This window comes from Zootermopsis nevadensis, unplaced genomic scaffold (genome assembly GCF_977971745.1).
Source record: "Zootermopsis nevadensis isolate Lab colony 2312 unplaced genomic scaffold, Znev_1.0 Znev_ptg000026l, whole genome shotgun sequence".
Lineage (NCBI taxonomy): Eukaryota > Metazoa > Arthropoda > Insecta > Blattodea > Termopsidae > Zootermopsis > Zootermopsis nevadensis.
In genome coordinates, this window is record NW_028259158.1 from 1,267,410 (window position 1) to 1,285,746 (window position 18,337).

An 18,337-nucleotide genomic window follows, 5' to 3' on the forward strand; every position below is an offset into this window, starting at 1 on the left:
AAATCTTCATACTCTGATGATGGAGGCAGTATGACCTCCGAAACGTTGGTTAACATCGACCAGACTACACAGCGCAACAACCCAGAAGACAGAAATCTTCATACTCATTGCCCTGATGACGGAGGCAGTATGACCTCTGAAACGTTGGTAAACATCTACCAGACTACACGGCGCAACAACCCAGAAGACAGAAATCTTCATACTCTGATGACGGAGGCAGTATGACCTCTGAAACGTTGGTAAACATCTACCAGACTACACGGCGCAACAACCCAGAAGACAGAAATCTTCATACTCTGATGATGGAGGCAGTATGACCTCTGAAACGTTGGTAAACATCTACCAGACTACACAGCGCAATAACCCAGAAGACAGAAATCTTCATACTCTGATGACGGAGGCAGTATGACCTCCGAAACGTTGGTTAATATCGACCAGACTACACAGCGCAATAACCCAGAAGACGGATATCTTCATACTCACCGCTGTGAGAACCTCAAGTCTTACAAACATGTAATTACCTGGACATTTATTTATCTCTAAGAGGAAGTTTTGCATATTCGAGTGGATCACCAAGGCGTTTGAATATTAAAGTAACACACTGTATAAAGTATTAAAAAAATTTAATCACACTTAGGCATGGGACAGATGCCTTCTGAGTACGAATCAAGAGTTAAGTTCACTTTCCATGATTATCGTGACCATCAGGCAAACCACATTATTCAATCCCCATTCTTTTTCTCTCTCCTTGACAAACACCTGCAAAATCTGATGTCAAACAGCACAAGCACTTTTATAGTGGCACAGGACACATACATAAAAGAGCATCAAAAACTTTCACCAATTTTTGAAAGCTTCTCCTTGGTATGAAATGAAATGAAAGAAACACATGGTGTGATGTAACTTACTTGCCAACTTCAGCAGACAGCTGTGACCAGTCTCGACGCACAACACCCAGGCCCTTCAGTTCTTGCCGCGTGATGAGCTCTCCACTGGCGAGCCCAGATATTGTGACAGCAACATATACTTGAAGACACCATCAATGTCAAGTTCCGCTTGCCGATATAGCTCGTTCACTTCTGCCTTGATCTGCGAGAAGAATGGAAGGGAAAGCATGAGAATTAATGCTACGCCGCTGGAAGTTACTTCATATTCAAACATCGTGCATCACGTGTTAAATGGGAAATAACGCCGTACAGAACGCGTTTCACACTTATGAGGATAAACATTACATTACATCGTTTATGCCAATTTAAAAATCTCAAAATTAGGATAGGCAATTGTGCAGGTAATTCTGATGACTCGTGCACCTTCTAAGTGCAACATTGTGCACTATCAGTTGTCGTAACATGCAATTTCTCATAGCATTTAGCATTGATGATTAAATAATTGTTCAGTTCCTGTATAACAAACAGTGAAAAAAGGATAAAACAACTCATAACTCACATGGCAAATCAAATACATAAAAATGCAGATAATCATCATATTTGAACATCAAACTCACATTAATGACCGTAGGAAGTTAGAAAGAATGAGTTTGGTGTAGCCTCCAATCCCATGTTTACGCCAAATGTTATTACATCCATTCAGCACACAGACTTAACCTTCGCGGGCAACAGCGCCCACCTTTGGCAAAGACGCCATCACAGCGGATTGTCATCCCACCTAACAAGTTTGAGCATTTGTCATGTTAGTAGTACCAACCGTGGGAAATTAAAACGTACGAGTCTGATGAAGTCTCCGACGGCTCAACGCGTACGCCAAATTTCACAAAAATTTCATAAGGCAGAACAAATAGTTTATATGACCACTGACAGGTGAAACATACAAAAACAGACAAGCTGAATGTACCCACAAGGTGGCCTTTGCTCACGATGAAGCATAACAAACAGGATGGAAGAATGAAAATTTTGTTCAAGGCCTGGCCTTTATAAACGAGAATCACGTCTTATTTGGCTTGTCTGTTTCTTACTTTGTGGCCTATCCTGACGACCTGGTCATAATCCAAACAGTTTGTGTTGATCATGATAGAGTCTGTATCTCCATAAATAACCTGGAAGTTCATTTTCTCCGTAAGATCCTTGGTGTTCATAAAAATCTCCCGGCCTTTAGCTAATAAAAGGAGGAGGAAAAAAAAATAAAAAATGAGTCTGAAAACTATAACACCAACTAAAAAATTCAGAAAACTATCCCCTGCAGTCGAGCCATTTTTCCATACAGGCACGTTTCTGCAACCACATATTTGTAATTCAATTTGCAGTATTTACATCACAATGAGATTCTTTTGCTTCTGCCTCAAAAGGTTCTCTTAATACTACGAGGCGCGTCCCAAAAGTAAGTTTCCCACTCGTCCCACGGCTAGCAAACCTTATATTGCGCGAAGCGACTGTGCGTACGTGATAGAGCAATGACGTAGCATGGCGCATGCACTAACGGCACGTCCCGCGTTCTCACAGTAGCATCGTTGCAGCTGTTGAAGATGGAGGTTCTTATTCCAGCTCCCGCCGACTGTGAAGTGCGGTCAGTGATAATGCTAGGCCGCACACGGCTCGACGGACAGCGAGTCTCCTGCAGGAGTTCAGCTGGGCGGTGTTTAATCATCCACCCTACAGCCCGGACCTCGCTCCCAGTGATTTCCATCTTTTCCTACACCTCAAGAAATTCCTGTCCGGTCAGCGTCAGCGTTTTGAGAATGACAGAGAGGCGGAGATGGTTGTCACACAGTGGTTCCAATCCCAGGCGGCAGACTTCTACGACACAGGTATTCAAAAGTTGGTCCCACGGTATGACAAATGTCTCAATTCCGGTGGCGAATATGTTGAAAAATAGCTGGACACTTGCTGTATCTGTTGCAATAAATATTTGCATGAAATTGTGTTTTGTTTCTGTAAACGGCCCCAGGGAAACTTACTTTGTGGACCAGCCTCGTATATTCTCAGAAACATCTACAAATCGTGACACAGACTACAAGAACAGATGTTTAAAGAAAGAATGTTGAAACAGAACAAAATAACAAATTAAATTATTTAGATCTAACTATAATACGAAACGAAAATAACTTCGAATTCAAAATATACAGAAAACCCACAAATACAAGCACCATAATTCATGCCTCTTCATGCCATCCAAATGAACATAAACAAATGGCTATCAATTACTTAATAAATAGAAAAAATACATAAACAAACAAATTGAATGTAACATAATAAAACAAATTCTAATAGAAAACGGATATAATAATTACGAATTAAAACCCAAAAATAAAATAAACAATGTAAACAACATAAATGAAGACGAAAACGAAAATAAACAAAACAAATGGGCCACATTCACATATATAGGTAAAGAAACCAAATTTATAACAAAAATATTTAAAACAAATAACATAAAAATAGCATTTAGAACAAAAAACACAATAAAAAACATCTTGAAACAAAAGCCACAATTAGACACAAAAAATCAATATGAACAACCAGGAATATATAGGTTAAAATGCAATGATTGCCCGTTAACCTATATAGGCCAAACCGGACGCACTTTCAGTCAAAGATACAAAGAACATATAACAGCAATTAAACACAATAAAGACCATTCAGCATACGCAAAGCATATATTAAACACGGGACATGCATACAACAAAATAGAACACACAATGGACATTATAAAAATAGTACAAACAAACGACACAGAGACACAATAGAAAAGTATCATATACAAAGAACACATAAACAAAATATTGCACTAAACGACAACAACATCTACGTGAACAATCCAATATTTAATGTTCTACAGTCCATCGACCCAACCCCCTGAACAACTTTCACTCAATATATATAGCCACACACGGTACACACAGCTTAGTCGCAGTCTACCGTTCCGTAATATCGGACACGCACATCACATACAACCCGGTATGTTTTAATACTTTAAATACTATTTTGTGATTCCTTTTCTTTTGCTTGTATTACGATATATTGCATAATAACTCTTTAAAATTATTCTATTTCCTATGTCATTATCCAGAATCACGTTTTGAAAATTAAAATTGATTTTGCAGATTTAAGGCATCCAGGCGCAGCCTTCAAATTTAATGGAAGAAGCCTGGAAGTCAAACAAATAAAAATCTAACGGGGAAAACAAATCAGTATACGCAGGGCAGCAAGTGCAACAGATTTTAATTTTAATTGATAGACCTGACGATGATGGGATGAACATCGAAACATGTCGTCATTTTAAAATGTAACAATATCAAATGAAGAAATGTTATAATTTTATGTGATTTTAACAATCTTTAAGCTTGTGTAGAGACGGTGAATAAATTATTATATTGAAGAACACAAGCATGACGCAATTAAGATATAAATATGTGTAATATAAACATTTCAGTTGCAAAAACCCCAAAGAGTTGGTCAGAAGTACCTGACTGCAGATTTGAATGTATTAAGCAATCACAAATATTTCTGAAGATCAAATGTTGCCAATACCTCTACAGAGCAACTACACCACTGCAGAAAGTTGAACAGTTACATTCAAAGCTTTTCTCATATTCTACATCTAACATGTAGGCAACATTCTACAAACCCGCGACCAGCGCTGCAAGTGGCTTAGCGTAGAACCGAGAGTGTGAAAACCCCTGGCCGTTAACTTCAATGCCATCTGACGAATGTTACACTGAAACAGGACTAGAGTACAAGATCTGTGGCTTCTTCCCCAGCACTCACTAAACCTTACAATTTACGTGTTCAACATTCTTTGATTAAATCAAGTAGGATGAGATGGTCTCGACATGTGTCGGGCAAGAATAAGATAATAAAAACATAAAAAATGTTAGCTGGAAAACTCAAGTATAGGTGAGAACTAGGCAGGTATAAGGGGAAAAGATATTAAAATCAATATTAAAGAGACGAGGTGTGGCTCAGGACGGGATCGATCTACGTCTGACACTGCCGTAAACATAGAAAAACAAAACTGGAAACTGCTACTGAACTACTCAAGGTAGAACATAACACTGTTGAGGCAGTTCACTTAATTAGCTAAAACGATGTAGCATTTGAGGTTTTCACAGATTTCGTTCTGAAGACGGCTGTCCTCTGGGTTGTTGTGGTCTGGAAGAAGTTTACCGACGTTTCAGAGGCAGCAAAGGATCTATCAAGTATTAGTGAACTTCTACTATACTACACGGCGCAACAACCCAGAAGACAGTCAATCTCTAACTAAAATGATCTCGATGTCTACAGATAAATTATTACCGACACATCTGATCATCAGTATAAATAATGCACTGCATATGTTCATAAATTATATCGCTGATAAAGATCATCATCAGCATAAATATTACTGTAGATGCATAAATTATTTTTCAATTAACTATGCAAAATATGAACTATTTCATCAACTGTCTCAGGTAATAATCCTTAGGGGGGGGGGCGTTTATATTATGTTAGGTTTTGTACAATAAAGTAGAAGTTATACTGGAATAATAAAATAAATTAAATAGTATTAAAAATATATTAAAATAGGCCGTCAATCACAATATAAGTAATTAATCAGTAATTCAGTTAAAAAGTTTATAACATAACACCTGATGACGGCTATATATAACCGAAACATGTCGTAAATGTTCCACATGTAAATCGAGTACTCGATAGGGAACGTAAAATGATATTTTAATCTTTTAATTATTCTTATATTGTGATTGACGGCCTATTTTAATATATTTTTAATACTATTTAAATAAATCACAATATGACGCATCTACAATATCTTAAAATAAATTAAATTTGACCAGTAATTCCTGTTCTTGATGCCCCAAAGAACATGTTGAAGCTGGTTGTATTACGAGCATATTAGTAAGGTTTTTTCTGTTTTACATTACAGAGAGAATTTTTTGCTGATGCTCCATCTATGATGACAGAAAAGTAAAATTATTAACACTGAGTAACTGTTAATTCTCACCTGCATTTTCACATCTGGGCAAAGGTCAGGATTCTTCATCGACTTCTTGACCTCACACCGACTTTCGACTAAGTTACGGATTTCTGTCGGAAGGATCCCAGCTTCCGGCCCAGGACTTGGCAGCTCCTGTGACATTATCCAATAAGTATATAAGTCCATTCATGTTCAAATTTGACTTTATATTATAAATAATATACACAATACATATAATGTGCACTGTATAGATGTAAAATTGTTTCAGCCATCTTCAGACTCACGGCCATGAAAACCTCAAATCCTACTGGATTAGTACGTGTTGCTTAAAAACTTTTCTTCCGTTTCAAAGTTTAAAATGTAAAATTCGTAACAAAAACAATATCAATTATCTTGTATACTAAACATTACACTTTCTTTTAGCAGATAGTGTACAAAATGTATTCTTACAAAAATGAAAGATTTCTCTGTTATTTCCAAAATAAAAAGTCTGAATTTTATACAAAATGACTTGGCACTAAGAGAGTTAAATGATTGTGGGTCAGGAGACTGGATATTCATCATGCTGATGATGAAGAAACTGCTGGTAAGGGCTCAAAAGTTAGCAACTTTACTTATTTATTATTTATTATTTTTATTTAGTGTTCTGTCTGACGACAGGTCCATATGAAGAGGATCCTACGATCCTTTTCTCGGACTGGGACCTGTTCATATACGTTCTTGGCAGATGATCCAGAAGTGGTTTGCCATTGCCTTCTTCTGTGTGTGAATGGAGTAATTGTTGGGATGCCACGGAGAAACCGGAGAAGCATAAATACATATATTCATTAACAACTGAATGATGTAATATTTACTTTCAAGTTAATATGACCGAGAGGCTCACTAAACCTAATGCTGTGAAGAATGATTGTGAAAAAAAGAAACATCAACACTTACAACTGTACCTCATTTTCGTTACTGGCTGGGGGTCACACCAAGGTTCACTGTGGTAAAACAGATGTTATATTCTTGTATAATGCTGGGGTACAGCGAATTTAAATCAATAAGCAGAATGAGCTTGTCTGAGGCTCCAGAACAAGACCTCCCATGTATGCAGGCTTCCTCTTCACAGATCTGCCTTTCTTCTGGTGCCGCCCATTCGATCTATCATCCATGTTCTGAACAGGTTTCTTTCCATATTGCTTGTCAGGTACAATGAAGTTCTTCTCTGTGAATGCACGTAGCAGTAAGCATTCATTCCTTTCTGAGCATCCACCCCCCCCAACAGGGGAAAAACTGCCTAATCCATTGAGTGGAACAGATACATAACTCTTCCATAACAGAAAACAAATCCTCCAGATGCAAATTGTAAATAAATTTCCACAAACTAATTTTGTGGCTACGACTATTCTCAAGGTGATACTGTAACACACAGAACTGCTACAAAGGGAGAGAGATAAAACTACATTCCTTTAGTCTCATGAATTTTCTACATAAATGATGTTGAACCCACCTGCTACGTTTGTGATCTGCAAAGCTAGAGGCACAGGAGTCGAACAATATAAGCAGTATGCTACATGGTGCACGAGATGATTTGTAGAAGTGACCGAGATGAACCATAATAAAATCGTTTCACTTCATCAGTTGTCACATCGACGTTTTCATCTTCTTTCACATGCAGAACCTAGCGTGAAATATGAACGTTTCACGTTACGAAGACCTCCTTGAGAAACGTAAACACTCCGAAAGCCATGAAAATGTCAAGTACTTAGTAAAAATGGAGCACCACAGGAAAAGAGAACAATACATAAAAGTAAACACGAAAAAAACTTTGTACTGTGAATTTTAACAAGATAGTTTTACAAGATTCTTCCACTGAACCATATCCTGAAAAACACTTATACGTTAAGAACAATGAAATTCCTAAGATATTGTAGATGCGTCATATTGTGATTTATTTAAATAGTATTAAAAATATATTAAAATAGGCCGTCAATCACAATATAAGATAATTAAAAGATTAAAATATCATTTTACGTTCCTTATCGAGTACTCGATTTACATGTGGAACATTTACGACATGTTTCGGCTATATATATAGCCATCATCAGGTGTTATGTTATAAACTTTTTAACTGAATTACTGATTTTTACTGATATTAAATGATTTTTAGTTTTCATTTTTTCTTATCATGAAGATACAATATAAAGGACGAGAACATGATAAGAAAAAATGAAAACTAAAAATCACTAAATATCAGTAATTCAGTTAAAAAGTTTATAACATAACACCTGATGACGGCTATATATAGCCGATACATGTCGTAAATGTTCCACATGTAAATCGAGTACTCGATAAGGAACGTAAAATGATATTTTAATCTTTTAATTATCTTATATTGTGATTGACGGCCTATTTTAATATATTTTTAATACTAATGAAATCCCTTTATAATGTTCAAACAGACAGAGCGTATTCTTGTATAGTGTTCATTTTCATGATCCCAAACACACAAAGGATGTAATTGATTTTCCATATGCAATGTTTTCAACTTATAATCTTCAAAATTATCTCAAGGGGAAAAGTGCAAAGCAAGTTTATTACATCACTAATTAAAACAAATATTATTCAAAATAAGCATTGTAAAGTGTGCATTTTATGTTGATTCTATACAGGCCATAACACTTCCATCATCACTACGGAAGCGATCGCTCACCCCATTAAATTTCAACTATTAACAATCAGCACGAGAAAATTGGGATCAAATCTGCCTGGATGATCGGATGCCTAAAAAATACCCACGTATGCGTTATTCCATACAGCCTTGGGTTCCAACAATATGGATGGATCAATAAGGAGTACTTTTCTTGTGCTAGAGTGTGAAAAGCATTTGTTAAAATCTAATTAAACTCTCTCTTTCACAGACAATTCAAAACAAAGCATTTCTTACATCAACCTTGATGAAAACAGTTCTAAATATGTATACTGCTCCCAGATCGTAGCTTCGAGACTTTATCAGCTCCTTAGCAGATACTTTCACATCACAAACTAGATGCCCACACATCACATTCTTCTCAAAATGAAAATGATGATTAATGTCCCAAATGATGACTTCTTTGCCACAGCACAATCCTCTGATAAATGAGTGACTTAGGTTAGGAATAAACAAAATATAGTACCTTTCCACTCTGTATATTAGCTCTGCGCAGTCTACCAAGTTTGGACCACTGTGGGATCTTGTTAATATTCATGCGATGCACAAGGAGTTCCAACCCATAGTCATACAAATCATGGCCCACATTCAGGTCAGGGTCAAACTTGTGTAGTTTTGCCAGAAAGAACCCCAAGAGTGCGCGTTCAGTGTCCACCTTCTCTAACTTCGTTGATGCAGCAGTGGAGTCAAATGGCCGAGCTACGTCCGATGGTCGAGTACCAGAGCATAATATAAATTCGCCTTCACTGTTTACAATCATACGATTCAATTTCTGCAACGATTTCTAATCTTTAAAAGGCAGGGGTGAAAAAACTGTGGCCTCTAGAAAAATTCAAGTGGCCCATTAATTATTATGGTAATTTATTATATCTACAATTAAACACAAAGTCAAGTGAGACTCACTGCATAAGAAGTACAATTTGGAGACCACAAATCAAGAGTTCAGAATATAAAAAGTCCATATTAATTATTAACAGAGTAATTTTTATGTCTCTTGATAATCTATAAATTACAGTCAATCGGGAAGAAAAACTGGTAACTCTTCAACAGTTTCTGAAGTAGAGAATTAGGCCTTCTGGCCTAAGGTCTCATAGAAATAGTTCTATCCAGCCCCTGAGTAAAAATACTTCCTCATATCTGCTTTATTATTATTATTATTAATGTTCTGTCTGACGACAGGTCCATATGAACAGGATCCTTCCATCCTTTTCTCGGACTGGGACCTGTTCATATACGTTCTTGGCAGATGATCCAGAAGTGGTTTGCCATTGCCTTCTTCTGTGTGTGAATGGAGTAATTGTTGGGATGCCACGGAGGAAAACTCCGTGTTGCCTAGACCACGGCCTTGCCCAACACAAGTTATAAATTCGAACCCGAGACCCCAGGATTACAAGGCCAGCGCTCTAACCGCTAGACCACCGTGGCGGTCATATCTGCTATAAATCACAAATTTAAAATAAGTTATCTTTCCCTGGCGGTAAAGTGAACCAGGGAAATGGACAGATCTTATCCTTCATAGCAAAACACATATCAATGACAGGTATGAATTACAAAGTGTAAATCTGATTACTATTGTTTCCAAGTACTTCAACTTTATCAACAGTAACACTAAATAAATATAAAAAATACCTTTCCACATGTTCAATAAAACTGAACTAATAACAGAGATTATACTAACCACAGAAGTGCTGCTGGAATGGAGGATGAGGAGGTGCTCTGTCCACATGGAAGCCATTATGAACCAGGCAACCAATCGTGACCACTCGTAGGATGGAGCACTGTGCACATGTTCATGTTCAATGTCATCACCTCAAGTGGCGGAGGGGAAGGAGAAGGCAACATGTTCTGGTTTCATCACAGTTACCTGAGAAACACAGAGCGACTTATTTAACAGTACTCCACCAACTACTGACAACTATAATTTATAACCAAGAGATATACTGATGGCAGGGGGGAATAGAAAACCCATCACACTACAGCTTCGTAACCAGGACTGGCTAGGTCTTGAACTAAGGTACTTCCTGTTAGCGATATGTGCTCTAATAGTTGTTACTACAACACAATATGATTTGAACCAATGACTCCATATAACAAAGACAGTCCACATACAAAATTATAAACTATTCTGAGGCTTTCATAGCTTGTGAAACTTCATAGAAACAATTAATTTTTTTGCAAAACCCAGAATAAACAAATTCAATGACCTCTCATCTTGTTACTTTATAACTTCCAAGCATCAATAACAATGCCATGATATGCAAGATATGGATAATGTCAGGAACTTCAATTCAATTCAATTCATTTATTAAAGTGCTTAACAACAGCCAAGCACTAACAATACAAACATTACAATACAAAAACAAACAAAAATAAACTAAATATATAAATGTACAGTGTTAATTTATTACAAAATAATAATAATAAGTAAATGAATTAAATATACCTAAGTCATGTAATTCAATTAATAATACTAAATAAAACAAAACAGAATAAACTTATAAAATTAATACCACAAAATAAAATACAGTCAGCACAGGAAATGAATAAACAAAAAAACGATGATTATTGTTTAAAAAGCTGACTGACATCCGTAAGCAAAACACGATCTTTGTTAAAGATGTCGATGCTCCTGCAGACTGCATTGGCAGCAGAAGCACATCTGGCAAAGGGACTGGCCTTGAAATTACGTTGTACAGTAAAGGTAGAATAGTCTCTGATAGACCTAGTAGGTATGCAGAGACTAACTGTATCAAAAACAGATGAGCAACTAATTTTTTTGTTTATTCACTTCCTGTGCTGACTGTATTTTATTCTGTGGTATTGTAATGTTTGTATTGTTAGTGCTTGGCTGTTATTGGCCTTTTTGACTGTTGTTAAGCACTTTAATAAATGAATTGAATTGAAAGCAACTACTATTAGTACAAGCAGTATTAGAACTGACAGCCAGATTCCTCTGAACCCTAAAATGCACCACACCAATACCTAATGATTTATACAATTGTTGCACAAAATTCAAAGTGAGAGCAATATGAGGATGGCTGTTTTTTGAATTGTAGTGCCATGTAGTGTAGCACAAGTTTATCAACATTTCAGAGGTCACTGCCGTGAGAATGTCAAACCCTACTTTTAAAACAATATTATCATATTTAACTATATTACTTCATAATGAATAAGCTTATAAGAGTTAATTATTCCGATTGCAACACCAACAAATAAAACAGGAGCTGACTCCTACCTATAACCTACCTCGACTTTTCACCAGCTGACAGGATTGGTGACTGCCTGAGCATATTAACATCATGCCAACCTTTCATCCTGCGGTCCAATACAAGTTGCTCCAGAGAACTTGTGTTCGTACCTTCCAAACACATGACTGAATGTCTCACGTTGTAGATCAGATGGCAACATTGGCTGGGTGGCCGATCACAATATGCATTGCTTGATTAAACTAAATTACTAGTTATTTAATGCATATATAACAGAACCACTAAAATATAAATAAGCACATTTGGAGACAGTATGTTTCTGCAAAACACTGGTGACTGCCTACACGTTCACACTGTCACAGCCCAGAAGACCACCATGAATAGACATGTGATTATGAAGTGTTTTGTGACCATTTTTCTCATGTATATGAATTACGATATGCCGCAGACCTCAAGCTTTCCAACATACCACAGCACCACCAACAGCACATGAAAACAGTTTTGAGGTCTCCGCCCCTCTCTCCAATTAAAACCATTCTTGCCCACTGCGAGCATGGCCTACTTGCAGACATACGTCGATATCTGCACACACTGCACATTTAATCCTAAGTCCTGTAATATCATCCTGACAATAAGTACAATTGTATTTTGCATATAAATCTGAAATGCAAGCACAATTATATATCACTTTACCTTATCTGCAAATACATATATTAATTCTAACTTATCCACCATGTTGTGACGTCACAGCCAAAGCCCACTAAACGCGAATGCCTGATCGGTAACACCAGTGGTACAAACCTCTCAAAAATCATTACCGTATGCACACTGGTGAGAAGCCTTTGAATGCAATGTGTGTAATGCAAAGTTCTCACGCAGCGCATCGTACAACACACATAGAAATGAAACAGTACAAATGTGATGTTTGCAACAAGAACTTTTCAAGGAATGATGATTTGAAGAAAAATTATCGCACTCATACACAAGTGAAGATTTACTAATGTGAAGTATGCAATAAACATTTCTCACAGAAAGAAAATCTTGTGATACAGTTTTATCCATACAGGTAAGAAGCCTTACACTTGTGAAGTATATGATAGAAGTTTTTCTCAGGGTGGACATCTCAACGCGCACAAACGCATACACAAACGGGAAGAAACCGTATAATTGTGATAGGTGCAAAAAGTAGTTTCCAGTGCGAGAAAAACTGATAAGGCATTATCGTACCCACACGGGGAGAAACCATAGGGTTGTGTTGTATGCGAATGAAGCTTCACAGAACTTGTCAACCTTAAGAGTCATCTTTCTCACGTGCATACTAGAGAAATACCAAGTAGTGGAGAAGTGAATAATTTAAACTTCAAGGACTTTGTTTATGTTGTAAATATTACCCGTGAGATTTTTGCTACAATGTGGCAAGTCAGTGTTTGGAAAATAGCTTATTTTCTGTGTGTTTATTGATTTTATGTTTTCTGATATTATCTTCGATATGGATTCTTTCCCGAGTCTATTCATATGTAATCCATGTTGAGTAAAGTGGTCTCTATCTAAATTCTTCTCTACTACATATACATAGTCATAGATTTTCAATTTCTTGAGTAGTTTCCTATTAAATATTTATACTTCATTGTTTATACAGGAAGCTGTGTCTAGATCATGTCTCTGGGGTGCACTCAATATTACAATATTTGTATGACCTCTACTTTGTACGAAATTAGAAATACTTGTAAGTCCCTTGGATGATTCATTTTTGCTAATATCGTTAGTACCTCCCCACACCACGATTACATCATTCTTGGTCAGTGTTGCAATTTCTTTCTTTGCCATATTAGTGATAGATTCTAATTTCGAACCTGGTATCACTAGGCCTGAGACATCAAAATGTTCGTTCAGGTTATGAGATACTTCTGCGGCACATCCTCTCGCGTGACTATCTCCAATGATAAGCACTTTATGTTTACTTCTCGTTTTGGTCTTGATTTTCCTGTCATCAGTCCTGTGCATAATTTCCATTCTTTGCTCTAATGATATGTTCTGTAGTTGATTGAGGTTATGCAATAGTTTATATCGGTTTACAATGGTTGGTATTGGCTGAACATTGTTTACCTCTGGCTCTGGTTACTCTTACTGCCATACAAACTAGCTAACACTTTAATGAAGTTCCGTATTTTTTATAGCATAACTATCGGAAGACTGATAACATTATTACTCGTGTTGTCACTTATCAGAGATCACAGAAACTATTTGCGCTGTAAATTATCAGCACAACATCAGGTGAACACAGTATATTGTCACCAAACCTGAGGAGTCATAAATTCATTATTTAATTCCCCTCAATCCTGTAACTCTGAAATATACCTTTGCAAACTCTCCCTCACTGACACCATCTCTATAAAATATTATCCTGTTTGGCAAATAACGTGTGACATCACGGAAGTACAACAGCTGGTCCCTAATAATAGCTTCCAAGTCTTAAATGATCTCAACTTTCGGAGGCTGCAGTCGAATCTGAATGTTGTATTTGAATAATGCTTTTGGATCATCACTGGCACACACCTGCAAAAGGTACAGAAAAGTTGATTAGATTAAAATAAGAGAATTTCTACAGATATCACAGCAAGACCCCCTGATGATCTAACAAAGTATAACATCTACTGCACACTTGCTTCTTGCATCATCAAATTAAAAAGAAAAGTTTGGGTCTGAAATGAAGTTCCATCTCATAACCAAGGTTATGTTTACATCCTGGCTAGTTTGGCCTACCTCGTCAGGAATTATGAATGGAGCAATGGTGCAATGACCATCAAGAACTTGGAGGAAAGCCTATCATAGTGACCTTTTGGTATCAATTTCAATTCCATTTTGGATAACCTATCTTCATTCACTATACTGCAAAACCATTTATCAGTATTTGGTTTTAAATCTTCTTGTAATTTATCAATTTTACACTGACAACATATTCTCCGTATAGTTTACACATACAAAACATCCATAAAGTTGCATGCAGTGCATTATCATCACAATGAGTCTACATGCGCGGCATGGCTGAACGTCAGTTTCATTTCTAATCCACTACACTTGAGTATCAAGTGTGTCACACGAGACAAGACAGCACACATTCTGTGCAACATCAAGGAATATTTATGATCATTTTTAAATAACCTAGCCTTCAAGTTAAAGTTTGCACCATCAAGGAGCTTAACAAAATAATCTCTGATCTTCAAACTTTATTTTTGGATAATATACACAAATAAACATCAACATTAACATAGAAAAATAACATTACTGCAAATTAAGTGGCCAAGTAACCATTTAAATGCCAACACATGGCGTTAAAAGATAAAATGTGTAATGATAAACAGATAAATGCATATTATATTCAAATATTTTAAAATACATTGAAGCAGCATTCGATATATTTCTGTCCTAGTTCTTTAAGAGGTTCACTAACTCTGTTTCCAAGAAGATACTCACATTTCTGCCGAACTAAGAGTTGCATATAAGATTCTTTTTTAAAGGGAAAGGGAATTTTATGTTTGTCCGCTTGCTTACGTTTCTTTCGCAGTGACTTCCCTAACAACTTAAAAATTTTATCCACAAATATGAGCCAGAGTTTTATTCACAGGGAAAACTCTTTATTTTTGATAACCAATCAAAATGTTAATGCCCTTATAAATCTGATGAATTCGATTCAAAAAAAGAATGCAGACTGTATATGCACATACTTACAGCAACAACAGAGGGTATATCTTTTTGATCAGGTGAAGGATGAGTCACATCAGCTCCAACTATCATTACAGGAGATTCAAAGAATGGCGGCCTGAGAACAAAGGAACACTCTATCACTCGTTATCAAAAAAAATACTAGTTTTAATCATAAAGCCAGCTGTAAGCTGCCACTACAGCACACTTAATTTTTGTTACATAAACAAAGGTAATCTCTGTAAGACTTGAGGTTCTCACAGCGGTGAGTATGAAGATTTCCGTCTTCTGGGTTGTTGCGCTGTGTAGTCTGGTCGATGTTAACCAACGTTTCAGAGGTCATACTGCCTCCGTCATCAGAGTATGAAGATTTCCGTCTTCTGGGTTGTTGCGCTGTGTAGTCTGGTTGATGTTAACCAACGTTTCAGAGGTCATACTGCCTCCGTCATCAGATCGCCCTGATGACGGAGGCAGTATGACCTCTGAAACGTTGGTTAACATCGACCAGACTACACAGCGCAATAACCCAGAAGACGGATATCTTCAAAGGTAATCTCAATGCTATTATATGGACACATGTTAACACACATTACTGGGGAGGCTCTGTTACTTCATGCGCTGAGTTTAAAAATACAAGACTCCAAATAAATATTATGTTGCAGATATTTAAATGCTGTTGCCACTTACACAGGTGTTTGTAAAAGGGATGGCAATTCATGGCACACTGTGTGGTAAAGGCAGCACAAAGCACAACCACCTCAAATCAGACTGTTCATCCAGAATAAATAATGAATCAAGGTTACCAAATTGGAAGGCCTATGATAAAAATCTTGTATTTTAAAACTTCAATGTGCTACCTGTGGAAGGAGACCTGCGTCATGTATTAAGACAATAATGTTCGGCCACACACTTCTAACAGTGAAGATTATTACACTTAATGTGGCACTACATGATTCTCATTTGTTTCCAAAGCTTTCAAGGGTATGACATGTATTTGGATGACGATCTTCACGTATAAGAGCAGCACTTCAGAATGTAATAAGTGGAGGCTATAAACAGGTACTTTCCACTTATATAAAGTACTTGAAGGGAAGTTATGGCACTGAAAGAGGGTACTCGAAGGCAATAAAGTGGCACTGGAAAGCAGTAATGACTAACAAAGTGATGAGAGGTATTGTGCACAAATTAAATGAACAGCCCAGGGTCTGATACACACCTCAGAGACGGCATTGATCAAATAATGAGTGGCAGAAAGAAGACAAAGTACTCAGTGCAAAATTTGTAATACTACCACATATGGACTGTCTTGGGATTGAAACTGGACTTTCATGTTAAAAAGCCTTCTGTTCACGAGGTAGAAATCATTTTAAAATTTAACTAAAATCAACTATTTATGCCCAAAAACATTACTACATCTCTCCAGAGAAGAAATACATGAGCTCATGTCCAAGTTTCCTTAAAAAAGTTTTACTCACATTTGCAGCAGAGCAGGTGGCTCACTTTGTATTTTACGTTAAAAATAGCCTACAGAACACTTCCGAATCATTTTCCAACCCACAATCATCCCACCACTTGACACTACATAATCTATGCAGTTGCAAAAGTATCAAAAAGGGAAAGTTGACTTAAGTATTTAATTGGAAATTGGAAATAAACAGTACAATATCTTTTCGTGTGGTAAATACAGTGTAATTTCAAAACATTACTCAGAATGTAGTTAATGTTCAGTTTCAGATACGAGGGTCGCTCATTAAGTAATGCCCCACATTTTTTTCCTCAGAACATATTTATTCAAGTTGGCTCAAATTTAGTGACAATATAAATCAATGTTTCCTTTACACATACTATTTTTCCACATAGTCCCCATCAACTTGTACGGTTTTACGCCAGCGTGGAACAAGTGCATGCATGCCTTGCCGGTACCAGCTCTTGTCCTGTGCACGTAGCCATGTCCTCACTGCTTGAATCACGCTCTCGTCATCTTCAAACCTTGTTCCGCGGATAGCATCTTTAAGTGGCCCAAAGAGATGGAGTCGGAGGGTGGATGGGGCAGCACCGTCCAACCCAATTTGGTGATTTATTCCCGGGTGCTCAGACTTGTGTGAGGGCGTGCATTGTCATGCAGGAGCAAAATTTCTGCTGGATGATTGTGAGGCCGAACTCGTCAGAAACGCTTCTTGAGGGTTTCCAGGGTCATAATGTACGCGTCTGAATTGATGGTCGCACCTCTTGGCATCACATCCACAAGAATGACCCCATCACTGTCCCAAAAGACAGTCATCATGACTTTTCCGGCGGAGGGAGTTGACTTGAATTTCTTCTTTCTCGGTGATAGAGGATGATGCCACTCCATTGACTGAATTTTTGTCTCCGGCTCAAAGTGGTGTATCCAGGTTTCGTCACCTGTAATGATCCGGGACAGAAAGATCTCTCCCTCAGCATCAAAACGCTCCAACAATTCAGAAGAAATCGTTTTCCTTTGAATCCTGTGGTCTGCTGTGAGACTTCGTGGAACCCATCTTGCGCACACCTTCGAATATGCAAGAGCCCGGATAATTGCAATTACACTTCCATTACTGACTGAAAGCTGTTGGGCCAATTGTCGAGTTGTAATGCGCCGATCCTCACGAATAATGGCATCCGCGCGGTTCAACATGTCTGGAGTGGTGGCTGTGGCAGATCACGGAGCTCGGTTTCTTCACTTCCTGAAGCTTTAACTCTCTTAGCCCAGCGACCAACGGTGCTCCTATCGACTGCACAGCTTCCATACACAGCACACAAACGTTTATGAATGTTCACCACAGTTTCT

General features: G+C 37.4%; 1 pseudogene across 1 annotated transcript in view; it reads right to left on the reverse strand.

Annotated features, from left to right (window-relative positions):
• Window positions 1–13,653, reverse strand: part of LOC147872553 (DNA polymerase alpha catalytic subunit-like) — a 32,526-nt pseudogene extending 18,873 nt beyond the window's left edge. Inside the window, exons 1-11 of the transcript XR_015537147.1 lie at window positions 13,551–13,653; window positions 11,867–12,045; window positions 10,302–10,484; window positions 9,087–9,361; window positions 8,876–9,001; window positions 7,421–7,591; window positions 6,853–7,207; window positions 5,956–6,078; window positions 4,582–4,671; window positions 1,973–2,112; window positions 909–1,089 (exon numbers count right to left, since the gene is read on the reverse strand). The product of XR_015537147.1 is annotated as a DNA polymerase alpha catalytic subunit-like (transcript). The remainder of the gene's footprint in view (window positions 1–908; window positions 1,090–1,972; window positions 2,113–4,581; window positions 4,672–5,955; window positions 6,079–6,852; window positions 7,208–7,420; window positions 7,592–8,875; window positions 9,002–9,086; window positions 9,362–10,301; window positions 10,485–11,866; window positions 12,046–13,550) is intronic.
• Between the last annotated feature and the right edge of the window lie 4,684 nt (window positions 13,654–18,337).